A 5,582-nucleotide genomic window follows, 5' to 3' on the forward strand; every position below is an offset into this window, starting at 1 on the left:
TAGAGACTCTACCTTATCAGCTGAGATTGTCTTCCACAAAATCCACAGAGTTGTGAAGGAAAATTTCAATTGTCTTAATATCTCCCAATTGAGAAAAGAGGTTCAAAGCTTCACCGATTATAATTATAAGGTTTCAAATGCTTGGCAAATTCAATTGGACATTGCTAGAGTTTTTAAGCCAATAAGAAAACCTCATGACGGAAATTGCTGGCATGTGCCACCTTTGGGTTGGGTAAAAAATAACTTTGATGGGGCAACAAAGGGTAATCCAAGTCCAACTGGGTGTGGGGGAGTGATTAGGGATAGTAATAACACTTGTATTTCAGGAGTGGCACTCCCTTGGGTAGCTAGAAAAACCATATTGTTGAAGCCATTGGAGCCTACTAGGTCCTTTTGATTGCTAAACAAATAAATTGTACAAGGGTGCGGATTGAAGGGGACTCCAAAAACATAATTCACTGTCTCAAGAAAGAAGTGAATCCTTCATAGAACATTGTGAATTGGATTAGCTTATCTCATAAAATCATTGACTCTTTTTATAAGTGTCAAATTTTCCATATATTTAGGGAAAGTAATAAAGTGGCAGACTATTTTTCCAACCTTGGAGTTAAAGCCTATGATAAAATAATTTGACAAAAAGGGGACCAATTGGATTATGAAGCGATGGGGCTATTAAGGCTAGACAACCTAACCAGCTGAGAAGTTTATTTGCCATGATTATTTCAAAAGCGGCCATGATTTATACTGCAATGAGTATTGGTTGTGCATGTTGTGCAAGGGACACATCACAGATTTTCTGCATTTATTTCTATTCCAGAGTCTTCCCCTCACACATTTTTTGGGTACGATTGGAGTTATTTTGTGTTCATTCTTAGTTTGGGGTTGTTTCCCATTCGAAAAACTCCAAAACTTAGGTCATTTGCAAAATTTTCACTCTTTTAGGGCATAGTGGTTAGCAAAATATGGGTGGGGATTTGATACAAGTGGAGCCAATGGACTGCACTGTGCTGAAAAATAACAAAACCATATGGTGAATCCTGGAGAAAGGTGTGTAAAGTGGAAAAATTGAACCCTAGTGACTCCCCACCTAGGAGAGAGAAAGGAAGTCACTAGGATGATTTTTTCTTGGGGGAACTTTACATTCAACAGAGGGGCTTGAATACACTAGATCCAAATCCAAGGGAAACAAGGATGTGAATACCAAGTGGATTTCAAGGGTTGAAGTGTGATTTTCCCTCTCTTGTAAATGGGAAAGTTGACTTATAGACTATGCGGGAAAGGGAGATAAAATGAGTGAAATGAGGAGCTACCGGTTTTGGATCACGTTGTAACTTTGGATCTGAGATATTTAGACTGATACAGATCTGCCCTGTAAATTTGGAGAAAATTCGTTGGGACCATGTTGAAAGTGCACACGGTCCTCCGAAAAATCCACGAAATGAAAAGGGTTTTTCTGCCTCTGCAAATGGAGTCCAAATCTGAAAATACAGCTACACACCTGCAACCTACACACAAAAAAAGAAGGGAAGAAGGGTTGTGGATAGGGATTTGCCTCAGTCAAACCTCGGTTGAGGAATCAACCTTGAAATAAAGTAATTGCAAATGCTTGAATGTAAATAATAGAAATGTCTACCTTGTAGATCTGAAATTTGTTGATAATGATTGCTTTGCTTCTTGAATGAAATCACAAGTGTTGCATGAAATGGCATGTAACATGACAAAACCCTAACACACACACATGCTTGCAAATGAATGTTGTAATGTTGCTCCAATGGATGAGTGAAGAAGAAGAAGACTTAATGGATGCTTGAAGACTTGAATGCTTGATGACTGTCGCTTGAATTTTGCCTATCGTGTATTTCATGTATATCGCCTTCTATGCAAATGAGAAGACCGACTCCCTTTTATACATGCCTCAAAGGATTAATTTCATCCATCAAAGGCCGACAAAGAGAGATTGAAACCCTTAAATAGCAATTAGGAAAAAGGGGTCGGAGGGACCCATCTTAGGGCCTCCCTAAGAGGGAAGACAGGGGTGCCACGCCCCTTTCCTGGCCTATCTTGGGGCCTAGACAAGGTCCTGAGGCTATCTCAGGGTTGAAATGGTCAAGGGTGAAGGTGCAGAAAGGGGTCTTAGTTGGAAAAGGAGATACTGTCGCCAAGGTGAGGGCCTTGAATGTGGTAAAGATTGCTAGGGTTGCAATATTATGACACTACAAGGTGGTTTCACCACCTACATTAAAAAATTACATGGGGTCAAAGCCAAGGTGACGAGAGGGTTTGTAAAAAATTACAAGGGGTCGGTTACCCTTGTTGGAAAGGAAATTGCAATTAACGAGGATCTCATTGCTGAAGTTACTGGTCTCTCAATTGATGGGGCAAAGTTTTAAAAAGATCAAAAATTCTCTGAGAAGGTGGTTAAGCTTTTACTGAAAGAGGAAAAGGAGAAGAAAGACCTAGTGAGAGACAGGACTACTAGCTATAACACTGCAAAGATAAAGACTATTTGGGGCGATGTCCTGAAGGTGCTTATGGCATATGTCACCCTTGATGGACGATATACTAGAGCCTTTTCTTACCACTTTGCACTTCTCAACCACTTTCGACACAAGGTGATAATATATTTTCCCTTCTTCCTTGCATCCTTGCTGAATGCTAGTCTTGCTGAACATAAGAAGGATCCTGTCAAAAACCTTGTCTTAAATGAAGGTTTAATCCTTCTTATTTTCGAACATGTTAAATCTCTGTCACTTATGTTTTCCTCCCCCCCTAAGGTTAATATTTACTTAGATGATTCTCAGTCCTTGAAGGATGATTACAATACTGATACTAATGATGATGTTTTTTCTCCTTCTGCATCCCCCCTAAATCTAAGGGTAAAGCCATTGCTATTAAAATCCCTAAATCTAAAAAACATCATAGCTCTAGCTCCCCTCCCCCTATCCAAAATATTCACTTGGGCCTTAAGTCTGTTGGTGTTTTGGTTGACAACCCTTTGAGCCAGGGCAAGCTTCCCTCTCCTTTGGCTTCTAATGAATCCCCTCCCGACCAAAACATTGAGAGTCGTCCGCCCTTTTTGAATACCCTTGACCCTTCCTCACATTTGCTCAATTCCGAGAAGGAGTCTGTAACTGATGTCTTGACCTTAGCCAAAGATGGGGCGATGGATACCTTTAAGATCTTTAAGTGGAATTTTCATGAGATCAAAGATATCCAACTAAAACAAAGAGTTGACAAGCTCAAGCAAATGGATAAAGTGCAAGTATTTGATGAGAATAGCCCTTGGTTTGAGAAGGAGAAGGCCTCTATCATCAATTGCCTTAAGACCACTATGGAGGATTTTGATAATTTCAAAAAAGACAATGAAGTTAGGATGGAAACTCAGGAAGAGCAAATTACAAAAATAAAGGAATCCATCAAAGCTGTTGTTAAAACTAGTCATGGTGTAATAGGTGCCATAGTGGAAAGTTTCAAGAATATGATTAGAAGTCTTGAAGAGAAACTCCAGTTGAAAGATGTGGTGGATGTGGACATAAATAATAATCAGGATATCTCCTTAGCCTCCAGCAAAAGGACTAGATGCACCCTGAAGAGAAAGGCAGTGGGACCTCCTCTTGACTTCCATAAGCTTAACAAGATCACTAACACTATGATTGAGATTGAAAAAGAGATGACACACTCTATGAAACTACTGGACTAGTGTTGGTGTTTTGTTGTCCCTGTGTTGGTTATGGTTCTATTGGTCTTGTTGTTGTCCAGTTTTATCTGTTGGTTTCTAGTTGTTGTTATTTTGGTATGTTTAGCATATGCCCCTTCGTTGTTTTGAGGCATAACGATTTTCTATGGGGCTGTTTGGATTTTGTGGTCTTTTTGGCTTAATGCCTTGTTAAGTCTAAACTTCCCTATGCTTTATTGTTAAAGGGTTTCGGGTCCCTTCAAAACCTGTTTTTGCCTTAATAAAAATTAACTTAGACATAGATGAGTGGTTCTAAGTGTTGAAATCCAATAACACTGAGAGGGGGGGGGGGGGTGAATCAGTGTTATACCGGGAAGTCCAATTTTAACCTTAATAAAACATGCATACACCAATCGGTATACCGGTACATACAAAATTGAAAGAAGTAAAGCAACCAATAATCCAATCACATAAATGAGAACCATAAAACACAAAATTATACGTGGAAAACCTCAAAGAAGAAAAACCACGGTGGGATTTGTGACCCACAATATCAATCCACTGGCCATATGAAGAGATATTACAAAATATAAGGGGTCTGCACTTGCAGGAAGGCTTACAGCCTAGAGCACACTGCTTAATCACAAAAGGAGCCTCACTGACTACATATAAATCCAGAGTACAATTCAAAGAAGTGTTGAACTACTAAGATAGCATCTTCTATGCCAGCATACAGTTCTGGTTTAAGCTCTATCTGTTCCGGTCTGAAACCCTAAACCCTTTACCAAAATAACCCTTACAAAAATATCCTCACATACATAGTCTCTCTGATATATTTTGCATCATATCACATCCATATATCCATCACCATATCTATATCAAAATGATCTAATCCAATTGACCTATGTACCCTATAAAATTATCATGCCTTATGTCGGCTTACAAAGATTATTACAATCTCAAATTACATGTTGGCTAGATAACATAAATGCATGAATATAAAAAACAATTGTCGATGCTAGATCCAAGAGATGTTAGCCTCCAATACCGATAACCATATTCTAAACCATGTCGGCTTGCATTGCCAGTAACCAAAGAAATCCTTCTAACCTATCGGTGCTGGTGTAGTGTCTGTGAAGTGCCTGTCGGTACACAATTGAACCAAAACATGAAGCCGAAACAAGATACCATGTTGCCATCAATGACAACATAGTAAAACCAACCAATTGAGTGTCAATTGCCAACAATCTCCTCCTTTGGCATTGATGGCAACACTCATGTGAAAAATGGTCAAGGTTTCATCTGTCGGTTTCATCTTGCCTGCTCCCCCTGAGCTGAATATTCATCAATGTAAAATACTCCATACTCCCATAATATATACAACTCCTTTTCTTTTTCACATCTATATCACTCCCCCTTTGACATCAATGCCATCAAAATTTCAAAAGAATGTCAAAGATCCAAAAAATTGTACAATGAATATCCCAAAAATATCTTACCAGAGCTTAACAAATTTCAAAATTTCTGGATAAGACTTCTTCAATAGCTCAAGATAAGTATCCCAACTAGTTTTGAAAGTGCCGAAAATAGATACAAGTCCATTTAATATATGTGCAAATGACTCTTTCTCACTTACCTCTGTCGGTGTGGGCTTTCCAACCATATCCATACATTCCTTCTTATGTACACTAAGTGAATCCAATTGGGGACTCACCAAACCTCTCAGACTTCTGGCTCTTCTTATGATTTTGTATTTTTCCTTCTCAAGAACATAAATTTGGGCTTCCAAAATCAAAAATTGATCATCAATGGATGTAGTCAATGAAGTCAATCCATCAAAAGAATTAGCTATATTTGCAATTTTCTCTTGAAATTCGTTTATCTTCTTATCCACATTAACTGTAAG

The sequence above is a fragment of the Cryptomeria japonica genome, chromosome 3 (genome assembly GCF_030272615.1).
Source record: "Cryptomeria japonica chromosome 3, Sugi_1.0, whole genome shotgun sequence".
Taxonomy (NCBI): Eukaryota; Viridiplantae; Streptophyta; class Pinopsida; order Cupressales; family Cupressaceae; genus Cryptomeria; species Cryptomeria japonica.